The 19468-nt window shown below is 41.5% G+C and overlaps 2 non-coding genes across 2 annotated transcripts; one reads left to right on the forward strand and one right to left on the reverse strand.

The window, feature by feature from the left end:
• Positions 1 to 9687: 9687 nt before the first annotated feature.
• Positions 9688 to 9769, reverse strand: trnan-guu. Its single transcript has one exon. It is a non-coding gene; the product is annotated as a tRNA-Asn (tRNA).
• A 3192-nt stretch (positions 9770 to 12961) lies between these two features.
• trnaq-cug lies at positions 12962 to 13033 on the forward strand. The gene has a single exon. It is a non-coding gene; the product is annotated as a tRNA-Gln (tRNA).
• Positions 13034 to 19468: the final 6435 nt, after the last annotated feature.

A 19468-nucleotide genomic window follows, 5' to 3' on the forward strand; every position in this document is an offset into this window, starting at 1 on the left:
ATGTTTTTAGAACTCTTATTATAATAACCTTTTTTTTAAAAAAAAAAAAAAAAGGTACAAGTGTACGCACTGCAATTGTGTGGGCACTCCTTGCCTTCTGCTGGCGTGTGGGCAAGTTTTGTGCCATAATTCCTCAATTTAGAAGTTTTATTTTGACTTTTAATTATTTTTTTCAATTTGGGAAAAAAATCTGCGATGTAGTGAAACCGCAATAAACAAACCATGATGTAGCGAGGGATTACTGTACATCACTGAAAATCAAGGCAATTGTGTTTGTCTAATTTGTAAAGAGACGGTTGCCTTGTTTAAGGATTTCAACTTAAAGAGACACTATCAGACTAAACATGCGAACACAAACGACCAGCTAACAGGGAGTGACCGCGCTGATAAAGTGAAGCAGCTCCAAGCTGAACTGGCATCACAACAGCGATTCTTCACACGGGACTGTGAGTCAAAAAAAAATATTACTAAAGCAAGCTACAAAGTGGCCATGTTAAGACTGTTGATGTTATGGACCTGTAGACCTGACACAAACTATTATTTTCTGAAAGATAATGTAAATGACAAGAGCAAAATTCACTAGTTTTAAGTTTTAATAATAACAGACAACTTTGCATTACTTATAACTCCCGTTTAAAATGTTCATGAGGCAAAAGTAATTTAAAACTCATGTAAATTTAAGGTATTTCATACAGTTTGTTCAATGTTATCTGACTCTTCAGATATGAATGAAGGGCAGAATTTGTTTTTAGAGTTGTTCACATCTGCCTGAGTGACTCATATTTGGTTATTTTGTCATTTGAAAAATAAAGACAATTGTGACAATGAAATTTGTTTTATAACAGTGTGTATTTGCATGACATTTTTGTAGTTAAAAAATGTCCGAAAAAACTATTGGCCCCCGGGCCCCTTCACTTTATCAAATCTGGCCCTCCTTGCAAAAAGTTTGGACACCCCTGGTCTAGTGTGTTGGTGGAGTGCCCAGTGCATGTCACTTCTCACTGTCAACCCTCACCGCTGGCTAGCAGTGTGCGAACGGGAGAGCCGAGTGCGTAAGTCTCCCTCTCTGCCAGTACATAGCCTCTTTAACAGCAAGCCCTATGTAGTGCCTCCACGCGGCGACACATGGTAACTGGGTACAACACGGACCCAGGCTAAACTACAAGGGACTCGGAGGAGGTTTGGCCCCTAGACGTGCGGCACGCAGGCTCACCGGTGTGTGGACACGCCCTGGTGCCCACGAACCAGCCCCCAACTATGGGTTAAATAGTACCACTGCCCAGTGGGCTCCTCGGGAGAGGAATGGGCTAAGGGAGTCAACCCCTAGAGAAAATCAATTTCCCCTTGGGTTGGTGTCAGGAAGGGCATCCGACTGTAAAATGTTTTGCTCCAAAAATATTCTCAGTATGGAAGAAAGCCATATCGAGAACCCAGTCCAACCCAGCGGCGCCTGGAAAGCGGACTTTAAACCGATGATGATGATGATGATGATGATGTACCATTGACATTTTTTTCATGCGCGAACGATTCAATATGAGTTACGGTGTAATCGATGGCGCACTGCGTGGCCGGCCCGTGAGGCTCCAAGGCTGAGCCGGCCTCCAGCAGCAACTCCGGCTGGGCTGCAGGGATGCTGGTTTCGTCTGCAATTCTCTTCTGCAGTTCGTCCACCGTCTCGTCATCTGTGACGCCATACCTCAAGATCTTGGCCGTGGTCATGTTTAAAACCTGAACCATCTCCGAAGAATAGACCATAAATGAAACTGAAATGAGTTGAGAGAACCACTATGCCACTGCCTCTTGAATTTCTTACAAGTCACGAAACATTCAATATTATTCTAAGCCACATTGAACTTTGACACTGGGATGACAATGACAACTGAGAAAAATGTCAGAAAAAATGAACTGTTGAACCAATATGAGGCACATTCAAATTAAGCATATGTATCAGCATACAGTTACATTCAATAGTTACATATATCAAGCACATTCAAATGATCACTTAATATTAAAAAAATCAAACTTCATATGTTTTGGTCTCAAATCTCATATATTTAACAAATCACCAGCAATATATATCGATAACATCCCTATAACTAACGTGTGTTCTACACAATTCCTTGGCATTATGATTGATGGATCATTGTCCTGGAAATGTCATATCATGACTATTTCCACAAAAATGGCCAAGAGCATTGGTATTGTGCGTAAAACCCTTCATCTAATAAGCTCCGACGTAGCCATATGCTATACTACTCAATGATCTATCCGTATATTTACTATTGTAATATCGCTTGGCCTAGTACTCACCAGGCCAAACTTGAACCTATACGTATATCGTCTGCAGAAACGAGCTCTAAGAGTAATATTTTGTGTACATGCGAAACATTCATCTCAGCCTCTTTTTACTCGGCTAGGCGTCCTCACTGTTTTTCAAGTCAATCATCTTCAAATTGGTCTCTTTGTTCATGGCTCATTGGGGAGAACCCTTCCCCTATTTTTTCATAACTTATTTAGACATAATTCTCAGGTCCATAATTACCCCACACGCAGCTCAAATGACCTCAGACCACCAATAGCCCGTACAGCCCAAACTCAGTTTAACATAGGCTACAGAGGGTCAAAGATTTACAATTCGCTGCCACTATTTTTATGGGACCAATTTAAGAAGGCTCTGAAATCACTTCTCTTAGTTAAGTTAAGTTAAGTTAAAGTTAAAGTCCCAATGATCGTCACACACACACCTGGGTGTGGTGAAATTTGTCCTCTGCATTTAACCCATCCCCACGTGATTTTAATCCATCCACTGGGGGAGAGGGGAGCAGTGAGCAGCAGCGGTGCCGCGCTCGGGAATCAGTTGGTGATCTAACCCCCCAATTCCAACCCTTAATGCTGAGTGCCAAGCAGGGAGGCAATGGGTCCCATTTTTATAGTCTTTGGTATGACCCGGTTTTGAACCCACAACCTTCCAGTCTCAGGGCGGACACTCTACCACTAGGCCACTGAGCTAAATACTTTCCATATGGTATGCTAAATGAACCTGGATCCATTCATTATTCTCTTTAGTTATAGTTTTGATGTGTTTTTCCTTATTGTTGTATGTTGTATGCCTTATCCCTGTTGTAATTTTTTTTTCATCTGAATGACATGTATTAGATGCATATTTCTCTATCCATTGAAATTTTATCTTAAATCAAAGTCAAAGTCAAAGTCTGCTTTCTTGTCAATTTCTTCACATACCAAGACACACAAAGAGATCGAATGTATTCATATATCTGGAGAATGCCACTTCGCAAGCCCCTGGAGGGTTTTATAGACATTCTCCATCACATTTATTTAATCTATGTACATTTTAAATTGTTTTTGTATGTGAGAATAAACAAACAAACAAACAAACAAGCAAGGTTAGCAGATGTAGCTGTCTGTCAGACCCGAGTGTGAATTTAACTCACACCCTCTGATTTACAATTCTAGTGCTCTTATCACTAAGCTACGCGGCCTTGCTTGGCTAAACTGTGTCAACCTTTTAGAAGATGAACCAAAAGAAACTCTTGAAAATGTAGTCTAACCAGGACTCTAGGCCAGTGAAATTCAACCAGTGTGGACACATTTGTGTGCCATGAGAAACTATAAAATTTCCCTTCATGTCCCCAAAGACAACAACAACTCATCACACAACTGCTGGTCACCAGTACCATGGACAAGATACGTGTAATTACACCCTCAACTATTATAAATTCAGCTTGCACAGCAATTGTTAAGCATATTATCAGGGATCAGTGAGAATTGAACTCATAACCCCTTGTTTATTAAACCAGTACCCTAACTACTGAGCTACAAGGTCTGAGCTATGGCTGTTACTAATAAACTATAAACTATTCATGTACAATATTGCGAAATTAGGATGTGTCACAAATCAATAGGCACGTTTAACTACCATGCTACTATTTTGCGAGCAAGCAAAGCAAGATAGCTGGGCCAAGTTTGAGAACCAGTTAGTGTTCTCGAACCTCATAGCTGGTTGAAGCGCTGGTCTTGGAAAGCAGGTTCGAGTCCTGATTTTGATTCTCCTTTATGTACAAGTTTGAATGTGACAACGTCATGCCTAACGAGCAAAAGGACAAGGTGTGTCTTTTCATCAAAAAAGATGTGGCCAAAGATTCTCTCAGAAGCGACATTTAAAAACACATGCAAGAACACACACAGGTGAGAAACCTTTTTCCTGCTCAGTTCCTGGCCCAAGATTGTTAGGGTTGACAAATTATCTTGATTGTATGATTATGTTGGAATGGAGACTATATTAATTAACCAGTTGCTGAGGGGAAAAAAATATTCTGTTTGTTCCCACAATATCGTAAACAAAGTGCTAAGACCTTTGCACTGGTTAACCAGCTGCAGAGGAAGCAATCAAGTTGTTCTGTTTCCCCCAACATCATAAAACCCCCTGCTCTGATTTGACCAGATGTCGGGGGTTCACCAAACCTGTCCATTCTCAGCCCCCCCCCTGTTTTCTCTCAATCAATATGTCCTTATATGTTCAGAGTTTCCGAATAGATACCGTCTTTTTCCATGTATAATGCGCCCCCATGTATAATACGCACCCTAAAAATGGCATGTCGATGCTGGAAAAAAGCCTGTACCCATGTATAATACGCACCCAAATTTTGACTCCTACTTAAGTCCGTAAACGTAAAATTATTTCAGAAAAAAGATCATCTTTGGGAACAACCGGATGTTATTCTGCCGGTCAGTATCACTGCGCATGCGCTAGCAAACCCGATAGCGGAGAAATGTTTCGGATTTGTGTAGGGTACATTGTGACAGCAAACGAGCAGGTGATCGAGCAAGCGTCTGATACGAGAGCATTGTGTTCGTATGGAGCGTGTTTGAAGTGAACAGCAGAGAAGAAAGGAACAAGGCAAAGTGTTGTGAAATAAAATATTACCTGTAATACGCATTTAGAACTGAAGTCTCGCTCTTTATATAGCTGACGTGTCTTGCGCATCCGTTCTGCGCATCTGTAATGGCGGCCTCCGTATGATATCCGGTTTGCGATGGAGATTAAAAAACAAACAATATTTGACAATAACACACCATCAAGGATTGCACCATCGCATCAAACGATGTGTCGTCAATTATGAATTTTACTGACTAAGCGTGCTGGGCAGGATGGCTGAATGCGATGCGCGATTGACGTGTCTTGCGCATCCGTTCTGCGTATACTGTCATGGCGGCCTCCGTATGATATCCGGTCTGCGATGGAGATTAAAAAACAAACAATATTTGACAATAACACACCATCAAGGATTGCATCATCGCATCAAACGATATGTCGTCAATTACAGGGCTGTGGACTCGGTTCGGACTCGGGGACTCGGACTCGGTCGGACTCGGTCATTTTTGCCGGACTCGGACTCGGAATCGGACTCGGTGCTGATTTTGACCGAGTCCACCGAGTCCGACAATAAAAAAAAGAGGCAAGACGCAGCCAGAGAGTGTCAGGTTACAGTCAGCGCGGTAGGAGTTGGAAGAAGCAGTAAAAACGCCACCAAACTCGTCGTAATGACCCGTGATATATGTTATATCCTTACTATTTTCCAGGTTCTTAGATAGCAAGAATAGGTCGGACAACGACGTTAATGATAACTGCTTTATTCCTTACTCACAGTGCGTTCACAGGGCGTACCAGAACAACACAGAATGCCCATCCCACTTCCGGGGTTTTTCTACTACGGAATTTGAGTTAGCCCAAAATACACAACATCTCTTCCCCTCTTACAATGAACGTGCTATATGCATGAACAACATAGTCTTATGCACCTATAACTTGACATCTTCAAGATCTATCAATAACTACCATTAAACAATTATCATATATGGTCCAGACAATTATGACAATAATATTCCCATGAAACCTTAACTTTGGGTGAGGGTGGACTACCTCGAATTATACCGAATTATAGCGAAAAACCGATGTCGTACGGCGTCGTACGGCGTCAACACTATGTTGTTTTCAATAAAAACATGAAGAACTCACGTTTGCGTCAGTCAATTTTAATTTTTATAAAGGATTATTCTCATTTGATGTCTTTAAATTCATCCGCGTTCTGCCATTGAAGCGGGGTGCATTCAAAGACCAGTCGTACAGACGGAAACGTTTTGTGATCAAATCTTTCATAACGAGAATGATTTGAGTGAATTGATTTGAATGAAATTGAGAAGAAATTTCAGTTCTGAAGGCTCCTTTTGTCCCAAGCAAAGTGACAGATGGTGGGGAGGGGGGATAAAAATTGTAAAATCAATTCACTCAAATCATTCTCATTATGAAAGATTTGATCACAAAACGTGTGTGGCTTTTTCTTAAATGAACACGTTTGACATTGCTATCGTGTCAGCTTTTAATTATATTGCGCTGTCGTGTTAAAGCAAATTAATAAATGCAACAATATTAATTTGCTTTGAAAATACCTCAGTAATAAAATAAAATGGATGGATGGATGAATGATGATCACAATTAAGTATAAAGTCCCCTTTGTAATATATACTCCTTGTAGCCTGTACCCAAAAACAGGAGTTTCTTTGCATCGAGGTTTATGCAAAGAGCTCACGTAATTATATTGTTGCGCCGTCTGTACGACTGGTCTTTGAATGCACCCCGCTTCAATGGCAGAACGCGGATGAATTTAAAGACATCAAATGAGAATAATCCTTTATAAAAATTCAAATTGACTGACGCAAACGTGAGTTCTTCATGTTTTTATTGAAAACAACATAGTGCTGACGCCGTACGACATGGGTTTTTCGCTTTCCAAATAAGGGTTAGATAAATGTCTGAGCTATAATGGTGTAATTAATGATTAAAACTTGAAAGTATCTGTTTATTGTATTCGTTTATATGTTTAATAAAGACAAAGCCATCACAAAACTGTTGTAATTATTTAGATTTTGATCTAAATTAGCCTTGAATAAAGACTAAGCAGTCACATGAATTAACAGAAAAAATGGACAGCCGGACTCGGACTCGGACTCATGGTCAAGAGGCCGGACTCGGACTCGGTGCAAAAAACCGACCGAGTCCACAGCCCTAGTCAATTATGAATTTTACTGACTAAGTGTGTTGGGCAGGATGGCTGAATGCGATGCGCGATTGACAACAAACAAGAAGAAAGGTGATTTCAAGTTTTATTTCGAGGGAGATTTTCTTCAAAAATTGTTGTACCATGTATAATACGCACCCAAGATTTTAGGACAATAAATTAGTTAAATCTTGCGCATTATACATGGAAAAAAACGGTATTTGAAAGAGTAATATGGGAAATTACTTTAAAATATATGTCGTCTCCGCTCAGCATCTGTCGCCATTTAACGAATGCCAGTTTCAAGGCTGAATTCGTGTGTCACGTGACGTGCGTTCACGTCGCACCGGAAGTCACGTTATGCAGCCCTATAATTGGCAAAAAAAAAAAAAAAATTTCTGAGGATGCAGCCTGTGAATTTGGACACATCCTTTTTTGCAAGACCAGTTCTCTTGCTAGCAATGAGGCTTTAGCACCTACCGCTAATCAAAAATTCAAACACACTACTATCAGGCAGGGTTATGTTGCGTTTTGTTCAAGATGTCCGTCGTTGAGCAAAGAAAACAAAGATGCGGAGTAATAGTTGGTTCTTTATTTGCAAGATCTTGGGTTGCTTCACGGCAGTCAGTCCAAGTGCACTTCAGCAGAGGAGAACAACCACGTCAGACTCCAGATCAGAAAGTTTTATATTCTCCGCAAGCAGGAATACGGAAGGGAAGAAAAGGGAGGGGAAAAGAAGGAAAAACATATCCTCATGTTTTGTTGTCTACTGAATGTTTTGTATCAATGTGTCATGACGTTAATAAGCTCTGCCTTATGTGTAATGGAAAAGTTACCAAGCTGTGTGTGCCGTGTCTGTGCTCTGATGGAGCAACTATGTTTTCATAAATCAATATAAAATTAATATAAAATATTTAGACATTGCTGTTGCTCCCTTTTCAGTATGAATACTGCTGGGGCCTGAATCTCCCCACCCCCGGGGATCTATAAAGTTTAAATCAATCAATCAATCAATCAATCAATCAATCATCTGACTTGGCCCACAATAGCTCCTACAAGATGTCTCCCGGGTCTCTTAGCTGGCTCTTATCTTTGTTTGTTAGCCTTGGAAACTCCTCTATCTTGTTTAGCAGTGTATCCTCAATTGCTTCTGAGGAACGGTGACACTCTTCAACCCGTTCCCAAATCATCTTTATGCCTCCAGCGGGTACTGCATGAACCCTTTTCACCTGTTCTGCAGATCTTGGACCTAGCCACCTTGTTAGTAGGTCTAACTCCTCTCTTTCTGATAAATTTAAGTCTTTAGTCGCGCCAAAAAATGATGCTTTCTATGCCCAATAGTTTTGCGGTTTGTCGTCAAATTGCAGTAAACCAGCGCTGACGAGTTACCGTATTTTCACGATTAAAACGCGCACCGTAATAAAAGGTGCAGTCTCAGTTATGTGTGCTATGACTGTGTTTAACACACATAGGGCGCACCGCGTCATAGGGCGCGGGTTTTATATATACAATCCACGCCCACACTTGCCCCTTTAACGTTCTCATGGCGCTCTTAACTACGTCCCCCTTACAACAACATACACACACACACACACACGCACACACCCACACACACACGCACAAGCACACACAGGGCAGTGACTCTCCAATACACATAGATACCAAATGGTCAGGTGACGCTTTCCCGCCTTTTACGGACAGTATAAAACCTTCTGATCTGGAGATGGGGGGTGTTGTTACATCTGCTGAAGTGCCATGTGTACTGACCGCCATTAAGCAACCCAAGATCTTGCCAATAAAGAACCAACCGTTACCCCACATCTTAGTTTTCCTGACCAAACAACGGACATCATCAACAACACGCAACAGTCGTTGATGGAATCAAACCCGCACTTTCTTAACTGTGAAGCGGAGATGCTAACCAGTTCATCACCGAGCTGCCAAAGAGTATAAATATTACTATATTGAGTTAAATACAAACCAGATTACACATACAGTGGAGCCTCGGTTTTGGACCACAATCCGTTCCAGAAGGCTGTTGAAGTGAATCGTTCAAATTCCGAATCATGTTTTCCCATTACAAATAATGGAAAAAAATAATAATCTGTTCCAAGCAAAAAACCCCCGCCTTTTTAAAGTATTTTTTCATTTGCGCATTTTTGTCCGATCGCGCAACTGCTGGTCGCATTATTGTGACAGAGCGGTCGCTAAAATTTAGAAAATATTTTTAAAGTCCTGATGTACTTTCCAAAATTTAAGTGCGCAGAGAGCTTAATTTGGTCCGATCGCGCAACCGCAGCGCGCCGGGCGCTCACTGTTGCATTGCTTTAGGAGCGTCTTTGTGTTTTAGGATGGCTTTACTGCTCCCACTTGCTTCCTTTGGAGGCATGATTAGAGTTGTTGCAATCCTCAGAGGAACGAGAATGTAATAACGAACGGAGTCAGTTGGCATGCGGGTCCTCTCGGCTCATCTCGTGAGGTTCGACAATCGAATTTCGTTCGACATCCGGAGCAAAAAATTCACGAATTTTTTGGTCAAGGACTGATTTGTTTGAGAACCGGGACGTTCGAAAACCGAGGCTCCACTGTACAACAATTTAACACCAACTTTCGACAAGGATGGGATTTGAACCCATGCGTGCAGAGCACAACGGATTAACAATCCATCGCTTTTACCTCTCGGCCACCTCGTCTTGTTCATATGGCGTTGACACGACACGTTATGTACGTTGTGCCAAGATACTTTGTGTGAAAATCCGACGAGGATGTGATATGAAATGATGAGTGGAGAGCACAATGGAGTAGCAACCCATCGCCTAAATATCTCAGCCATCGCATCTCATGCATGAGTTGTATGGGCGACATGATATGGCATGTACGGGGTAGTATAAGCTACAAGGTAAAATGATACGATACTTTAGATGTGAAACGAAGAAGAGCTAAGCCACAAAAGAAGTGACACTGTCAACAAAGAAAAACATTTTTTCAATGTTGTCTCACCCCAAATCTTTGGGATCATCGGATCTGCGCAGTTGGATAGTTCCACCAACATTTTAACATCAACATTCTTTCATGGTCTGCCTGGGTATCTTGGCTGAAGATCCTAAAGAAAAGACCCTAAATTTCTTGTATGCTATTGCATGATCGTATAGCGTTGTGGCCGTAGCATCCCCGGAACGAATCTGGGTCATGGCGTAATTAAATTGCCTTGCTGAATTTGTCCATTGTTCACTGTTACCAAACAGCCTTCTGTTAAACACAAGCTTCCAGACATTACGTCCACCTGAAAGGACACGTCCAAATCGGCTATGATACGTATTAATCAGAATTCATTAATCACTGAAATGCAGTCCTCAGGTCCATGTCATATTCGCTACCAATCGGAATGTAACGAAGCTGTTTCTACCCAGTCACGAACTGGGGACTTTTCGCGTGTTAGGCAAACGTGATAATCACTACACTACATGGAAACATCTGCTACAGTGGTGCACCTTACTTACTGGACCAAAGGTGAGTGCTACTGGGCACCAAGCGCACCCGAACCATCACTATTTTAGATCTTTACGGTTACTCCCTCATTCATTCACATGTTCGGTGAAACCTCCCCAAATCCCCACTCAAACATGCAAAGCATACGATTCGACATGAAATCAAATTCATTTGTATCATATAAGGACTTTTGACTTATGATCTGGTGCTCCCTGTGTGGAGTTTGTAGGTTCTCCCCGTGCCTGAGTAGGTTTTCCCCGGGTTTTCCTCCCACATCACAAAAACATGCTTGGTCAGCTGATTTAGTAATCCAAACTGCCCATAGGTGTGAGTGCAAGTGCGAATGATTGTTTGTCTCTGTGTGCCCTGCGATTGGCTGGCAACCAGTTACAACGTGTCCCCCGCCTACTGTCCGATGACTGCTGGGATAGGCTCCAGCACGCCTGCGACCCCCCGCGGTACAGATAATGGATGGAATGGATGGAATTGAATGGCGATCAGTTTAGGGCCTGAAGAGGGAGGAACAGCAATGTGCAGATACTCTTATTAGTTTATACAAACATATATACTTCATCATATCGATCAATGTGTAAATAATTTACCCAAACATAGTCGCTCAATCAGAGCACAGACACGGCACACAGAGCTTTGTGACTTTCACTTACACATAGGCAGTGAGCACAGACACGGCACACAGAGCTCAGTTAAGTTCCATGACACATAGTCACAAAACATTCAGTAAATAACAGGACATTCAGGTGATAACAGAACAGACCTTATCCTTCACTCCCATTCCCTTCCTAGTTCCTGCTTTTGGTCAGTATATAGCCTTCTGATTTGAAGTTTGACGTTGTTGTTTCATCTGCTGAAGTGCCTTGTGCACTGACTGCCATTAAACAACCTAATATCTGTTACAAAAACTGTTACTCCAATCAAATCAAAAGGATCATAAGACTTGTTTCCAACCAGGGACCTTCAGCGTGTGAGGGAATGTGATAACCACTACACCATGGAAACCGCGCTGACACACATAGCCTTTTGAAGAGCTTGGCAAAAGTTAAAGAAAAGTGCGAAATCTGGTTTTCACCCAGTCTCAAATCAGGTGCCCTTTAGCGAAACGACTCAGCCTGGGCTCGGCAAATCGGGCTTCAATTCCCCGACGCGAAGTTTATTTCTTTGTATGGAAAAATTACTTTTGCTGGCACAGTTTTGAAAAGCAAATCAAAAAGTTCATAAGTGCCTATTTTCTTCCTCACTCACTTTTGTTGAACTTTTGCCAGGCTTCTCAAAATGCTTTGGACGTCACAGCAGTTTCCATAGCGTAGTGGTCATCATGTTCTTCTAAGATGCGAAACACCCCCTGTTTGAGACTGGGTGGAAACAACATTTTCTAAATCTATTTGTCAGTGTTGTCTGCTTTGCAAAGTGTGCCAGTGACACCTCGGCAAACTGGAGCCATATAGTATTTGATAAAGTAATCACATGTTCTCCGAGTTACAATGTCAACTGGTGGAACTTACTTTAGATCTTGGATGGTTTTAAAGCTAATGCTCTTCTGGATTACCGAGTAATCGGTTGAGACCGGCGTAACTCTACGATGGCTTCCTGCTTATCCGGCCGGTGCTGACGGGTCCCTCGCCTTGGCCTCGCAGCCTCGTGCTCGTCGGAACCAACGACCTTCGCCGTGCTAGCCCCGTGGTGTCCATCTGCACGTGCCCCGACTGGGTGCCCAGGACGCTGCTCACACGTTTGCCTGTTTTGTGATGTTTTCACCGATTCACGACCACGGTCCATTGGGCGCCGTTGAACTGGACTGTCCTTACACCTGTTTATGGACCCCGTGGAGGCTATTTTGTGTGTTTTGGGGTGTTCTCTGATATTGAGGGGTGCTGGTTGGCCGCTGTAACTTTTTTTGCTTTGTCTTTTTGCTTTGCTTTGCTTTGCTTTGATGGCTTTTATCTTTCGCACTTACTGGCTTTCTTTGTGGCGCTGTTGTGTGGCAGCCTTATGAGAGCCTATTGCGTTGCGCTCATGCCATCTGTGTGTCTTTTGTATACCCGCTCTGTGGTATGGATTCTGATGGGGCCTGAATTTCCCCACCCCCGGGGATCAATCAATCAATCAATCAATCAATCAATCAATCAATTAATCAATGTTGGCATGGTGTGATTGTGAGCACTCTGAATCTAGCAATCCAAGTTCAAGTCTTGGTGGAACTTCCAATTTGTAGTCATTTACATGGAACACAAGTTTGGAAATTCCAATTCAGTACTTTGTGGACAGCCCTATGAGTGTTTAAGCCCTGCCTCCACTACTTTTGTCAATTTCGTAAAATGAGCGCCTTAGTTAGTGCATTGTGCTCAGAAAAATTATGCTCCTTCTTCTGTCACTGCCAGGGTTCTATGGTGTAATGGTGAGCACTCTGGACTCTGAATCCAGTGATCCGAGTTCAAGTCTCGGTGGGACCTCAAGTAATTTGTCATTTAGCTGGGAAAAATTTGCGAAATGGCAACAGCTTGTGTGCTGCCCCATGAAATTGTATGCTTCCCTACACCTGAGGGTTCCATGATCGCTCTAGACTCTGAATCCAGTGGTCCCAGTTTTAGTCTCGGTTGGACCTCAAATCTTTGGTCATATACAGTCGTATGCAAAAGTTTGGGCACCCCTAATCAATTTCAAGATTTTCTTTATAAATCCTTGGCTGTTCGGATCAGCAATTTCAGTTAAATATATCATATAGCAGACAGACACAGTGATATTTGAGAAGTGAAATGAAGTTTATTGGAGTTAACGATTTGTCAAGAAGAATGGTCCAATATTCCTTCAACCAGAATCCACACTCTCATTGGAAGCTATAGGAAGTGTTTATAGCAGTGGTTCTTAACCTTGTTGGACGTACCGAATCCCACCAGTTTCTTATGCGTAATCACCGAACCCCTCGTTAGTGACAAAAAAATATATTTCTTTTTCAAATTCAAGACATAGATGTTTTTTACTGGCACACAAAATGAGCCGTGCATGAACATCACCTTGTTCAAAGAATAAAACCAACACAATGCATGAATTCACGTCAAATGACATACCAGCAAATCAGTGTGACTTCTGCTGTTGCCTTTGCGAGACCAGTTCAGATATGCGTTATCACGAATTTATAAATCAGGTGTGTTCGGACCTCCCCAGTGGAGGCTCTGCTGAACTCCTGAGACCGACTCACCGAACCCCTAGTTTGACCGATTCCAGGTTAAGGACCCCTGGTTTAGAGGCTGTTATTTCTGCAAAAGGAGGATCTACTAAATATTGATGTCATTTTTCTCTTGGGGTGCCCAAATGTATGCACCTGCCTACTTTTGTTGAAATAATGATTGCACACTGTCTGCAAATCCTATAAATTTCATTTCACTTCTCAAATATCACAGTTTACCACCGCCGCCATCCACCGTGTATGGATTCGGGCCATCTGATTGGTTCCTTTCGGTTCGTTTTTTGGTTCGATTCGAATCCGGGTTATGGCATAATCAAATTACCTTGTTGAATTTGTCTGCTGGTCACTGTCGCTAAACAGCCTTCCTTTGGACAATGACAGTTTTCCACACAAGTTTACAGTCAATACAGTGTTGTAGGGCGAGTGGTGCAATGGACAACACATGATGGCAGATTCAAGTGATGTTTTATGTATGATGAGAATCAAAACAACAGACGAAAGAGACTTAAGGTCAATTAACTCAAGCCGTTTCATTGCAATATATAGCCCATATGACATGCACCTGAGATTAAATGGGTCTAGTTCAGGGGTCGGCAACCCGCGGTTCCAGAGCCTCATGCGGCTCTTTAGCACAATCCCAGCTGCTCCCTGGAGCTCTTGCAAAAATGCGTGAAAATGGAAAAAGATGTTGTTGTGTGTTTTTTTTTTTTTTTAAATATGGTTTTTAGATGGTAATCATGACACAAACATTCTTATTCTGTAGAAAATGTATGTAGTTGTGAATATATTAAAAATACTGAATTTCAGAATGGCCCAAAATTGCGTCATAGCAAGCGACACAGCACAGGCGAGTTGTAAACAAACAGGTGTTTGAGTGACGGGCTACGAATTCTAAAGGCAAAAAGAAAAAGATTGCTGATGAGAACAGAGGGTTTAAGAAAGAATGGACTCAACTATTTGCTTTCATTGCCAATGCTGAAGGATTGCCTGAATGTTTCATTTGCAATGAGAAGTTGTCAAATATAACAAAAAGAGCAATTTGGAGTGGCATTTTCAGCTAAAGCATACTAAATTTGCTGCCGATCACCCAGTTGGAACTGAGAGGAAAGGTGCAATTTGAGGAACGAAAAAACAGTTTCAAGAAGTGGATTGCATCTCAAAACTCTACTACTGCTGCAAGTTTTGTTGCAGCCCGGGAGATAATAAAGCGTAGAAAAACATTCACCGATGGCGAGTACATGAAGGATTCATTCGTTAAAATATCAGAGTGCCTATTTTCGGCCTTCAAAAACAAATGAACCTTGTCATCCATATTGTGAAGAAAATAATCGCAAAAGCATTAAACCACCACCAGTTCCGTGAATTGCTAGATGAAGTCGAGAGCGAATATGCCGATCTCCTGCTGCACAACAAAGTCTGCTGGCTATCCAGGGGCAACGTCCTGCGTCGCTTTGTTGCTTTGTATTTGTAGCCTACTTAATTATTTTAATAGTAGGCATACAGGTCATGTATTGACAGTCTATATTGCCTTATAAAAAGTTTTTAGATTTTTGCCGCTCTAGACAGGTATGTTTTTTTTGGGGGGGGTCACATGGCTTTTTGAACATTTTGGGTTGCCGACCCCTGGCCTAACACGTGAAAGGTCCCCAGTTTGAGACTGGGTGGAAACAGCTTCTTCGACTATTTCTTGTCATTGTTGGTTCCTTTGCAAAGTCCATGACACATTAAAACGATTTTGCGCTGCAATTAGGTATGTTGTGGTACCTGATTTGAGATTGGGTGAAAACTGGCTTCTTTCACTCACTTTAGATGGAACCATGCTGACTCTGATACAACTAATCACTCACTTCTCTAGCTGCGTCGCTGTCCCATCTGACAGCCAAGCCTGCTTTCCACACAATATCATCATAGTCACACTTCAACAATTATGTAGCGACCTGGTTAACCCAGTTACCCTTCGCCCTAGACAACAATATAAGTCTCTAAGGTCGCACTATTGAGGTCGCCAGGCATCCGTCCTGCTATATCAGCGATGCCGTCACCTTTTTTTTTTTTTTTTTTTTTTCACGAGTCCCCGACTCGTATTGGTGGCCTGGCCGATCCAATCGACCCTGACCTTAGGCAACAGTACAAAGTCCCTAAGCGTCTACTATTGAGGCCACTCGGTGCCCATATGATAGCCATTGGCATCCCACAAGTTCCACGGTGTGAGTTTCCTTCGCTGATCAGACGAAGTCCTCACCACCTTTCTCCTTTTATTTTCCACAAAACGTCACTTTTTCACCAGTTCCCATACAAGCATAAATGTAGTATATACATACAACCACAATTCCTGAACACAGAGCTAAAATTATTAATATTTAATTTTAATTTTACTCCGCTTTCACTCCACAACATTGCTGAACTGGGAGATTTTTATAAAAAAAGTTCCCCCTTACCTTTTGTGTTGATCGGACTTGCAATATTGTTGAGCAAGAGCGGAGATGGAAGAATCCTTCCTGGAGCATGCACTTTCCCTTCTGAAGAAATCACGTCGGATGGTCACCATTTGTTGGATTTGGTCCACAATTTAGGGAGCGCTATCTGCGCCTCACGGCAAAAGCCATTGCCAATCACCTGTTATCCAATTTACTCACTGCGTGCTCGTTTAATTTCTTCAGATTTAGGAAAATGCAAAGACACTGAAGCAGAAATTAGACTTACACAGGTTGGTTGAGTTCAATCATAATTCTTGTTAAGAAAGCTCTGTTTTCAGGAAAGTACAATACAGCGCTGGGCCCTTCAAGAGCAGAAAGTCTCCATTCAGAAAAGGCAACGTTCAAGGTTCTTTGGTCAGCTTATATTCAGTTGGTGTGGGGCGAGTTTGATGGGTGATGAGTCGTTGGGGTGGGGCGAGTTCGCAGTAGAGTTTGATTCCATGGGAGTGGGTGCTGGTTCTGGACGATTCGGTGTGTGTGTGGGGGCTGTTGTCTTCCATCCCGTCTTTCGGCCTTGGTGATCATCTTTGGCCGAGTCCTTGGCTGTCTCCTTCTGGCACCAGCTGGTTTTTATCTCCGAGTGACCTTCCTGTAAACATTCTCCTCCATCCTTGCACATATACTGTCGTACCTCATTCTTTCACTTTTGTCATTTTGTACGAATTTATGTGAGCTTTTGGCTGTAACATCATTAATCTATTACTGTTCCCTGACTATGCAAAGTTAGTTCTTTTGATACTCCATGTCTTTGCTCACATCATTATATTCTTAGTTTAATCATGCTTCCCACCATATCTTTTCTTTGTTAGGCAAAATATTGCCCTCTGTGCAGAGCGTTCAATCGAAAAGCTGGCGTCTCGCATTAGGCGACATATGACGTTTAATCAAAACACAAGATATAATCAAGTACTGTACGGTCAAGACGACTCTGGCCGTGTCCATGATTTAGAGCAGTGTTTCCCAACCAGTGTGCCGCGGCACACTGGTGTGCCGTGAGAGATGTTCAGCTGTGCCGTGGGAAATTGTCCAACATTAATTACGGAGTGCATTGTAAACAGGTTGGCCAAACCACTGGTCAGTTAGCACAAGGCCTGGTCAGCCACTTGCTAATTGTGCATGCGGGGCAAATCGGAGAATCTTGAGGTTTCATGTTGTGGCATCGGCACATACTCAGTTTATGTGTGTGTTGCTGTGTGCTTTTACTAACAGTGACACTATGACGGCTGTGGTGCGTTTTCGGTCCGATGGAAATCAGAGCAGGTAGTTCAATGGGAGAACCTGGATTGTTCATTTTTCACCAACATAAAATACACAGTCAAGTCGAGACACCTCGACTGTGATAGCCACTCAGCCGCTGTCAGAACAGCAGAGCGTCTTTAAAAGTGACTTTGTTCTTAATGTCGCAATATTTATAGAGCTAGTCTAAAACAGTAAACAAAGTCATATTGATTCTTTTGGATTTTGATCACAATCACTTTCAATAATTTATTCCTTATGCTGTCTAAAACCTTTTTTCAAAAACTGTCACTTTTATTTACAAAAGAAATACAATTTAAAGAATATTTAGTATTTATTTTTCTTCAATTAGTCGACTCTCCATACATATATAGGAATAGAACTTTACGTCTTTTGTTGTAATATAACTGATTTTAATATAGAAGCTGGTGTAACACTTAACAGATTTTTGTTGGTGGTGTGCCTCGAGATTTTTTCCAATGAAAAGGTGTGCCGTGAATGAAAAAAGGTTGGGAAACACTGTGCTAGACAATGGTTTATCAGATTTGCATTGTTAAATGTAAAAATTAGAAATTATAGAATGATCTGAGGGTTGTGGGCAGAAACTGGTCCAACGAGGAGAGTGCCCAACCCTCATAAAAAATGTGAGAGTAAGAGAGAACAGGCATTATTGAATTGGATCAAATTACATAAATTGTGATTGCAGATGTTAAATTTAGGAGGAATTATTGATCGATTAGGACATTAGACTATACAAGGTGGTTACATGTAAGAATAAATCAAAGATTTGAATCACTTAGAGTAAAAAAACAACAACAACAACAAATAAAAACGACATTGCAAGGGGGCACTTTTTATTAAAAGAACACCAAGTAAAGTATTAAGCAGGGGCCATTCGTGATTGGGATTAAATTAAGGATAAAATTAGGTCAATGATTAGAAATGGTGCTCTGCACAAAAAGGCTAAAATTTTAATGAGGAAACATTTGGAGCACTTGGGTTTATTTTGTTTATTGTTATGTTTTTCTTGTGTTCTTGGGTTAGGGTTCAGGTGTTCCTTGTTATTCTCTTATCGCCTGCATTGTAAATGTCTTCTTTATGCAGATAGGTTAACAGGCTAGGAATTTAGTGGGGAGATAATTGATCAATTGAGGGGGGTTAATAATTGTCCAAATTCTAGTCACATGTTTTGAGGGACCATTATTTAGTACGTGATGACAGTGTCTAGATAAGTAGACTGTTTTATCAAAAAATGTGAGAGTGAAGGAGGAGGTTTGATTTGTAAGCTGGCATTTGGGTGCCACTTTTAAGAGTCTGTGCAGGAGCAGAGATTGTTTTTGTTTGTTTTTAAAGATATATTTAACAGTTTATTTCGGTGCAGTAAGGATATAGCAATTCAGAAAGACTTAAATTTAAAAGCAAAATTACATTTTAATTCTGACATGCCAGCTAACATGAGGATGGCAAATAAATAAATGAATAAATACTAGCTCAAATGTGGCATGTGTTTTAAATTGGGCGATAAGACATTCACTTTTAAGCACTATGATTTAGCGCTGCTGACAACAATAACATATGAGATGGTAAATCAAGGAGGAGTGTCATATTTGGAACACAGGCGCTGTATGACCTATAGATTGAACAATAACATTCACCGCATATACAACCATGTTGGTAGATTGTTAAATTACATTACAGTTTAATACAAAGGATTTTGGAACTTTATTTGATGATAAACACTGGAACGAGGATTTTAGCTGTGTTAATGGGTCGGGTGGATGGATTACTCAGAAAAAAAAAAAAAAAGAAAAAAAAAAGCATTTGATAAGGGCGGCTTGATAGTAAGATGATGAGTGTGCGCAACTGGTAGGAGACAAAATGTTAAGAGGAAGATTTGGGGTGTAAGGAACAAATACTACACAGGAAGACTGATAACACGAAGATAGTTTTGTGAAATTTGTGTCCCAGTGTGTTCTGCCCTAGCGTGT

This window comes from Syngnathus acus, chromosome 11 (genome assembly GCF_901709675.1).
Source record: "Syngnathus acus chromosome 11, fSynAcu1.2, whole genome shotgun sequence".
NCBI classification, from domain to species: domain Eukaryota; kingdom Metazoa; phylum Chordata; class Actinopteri; order Syngnathiformes; family Syngnathidae; genus Syngnathus; species Syngnathus acus.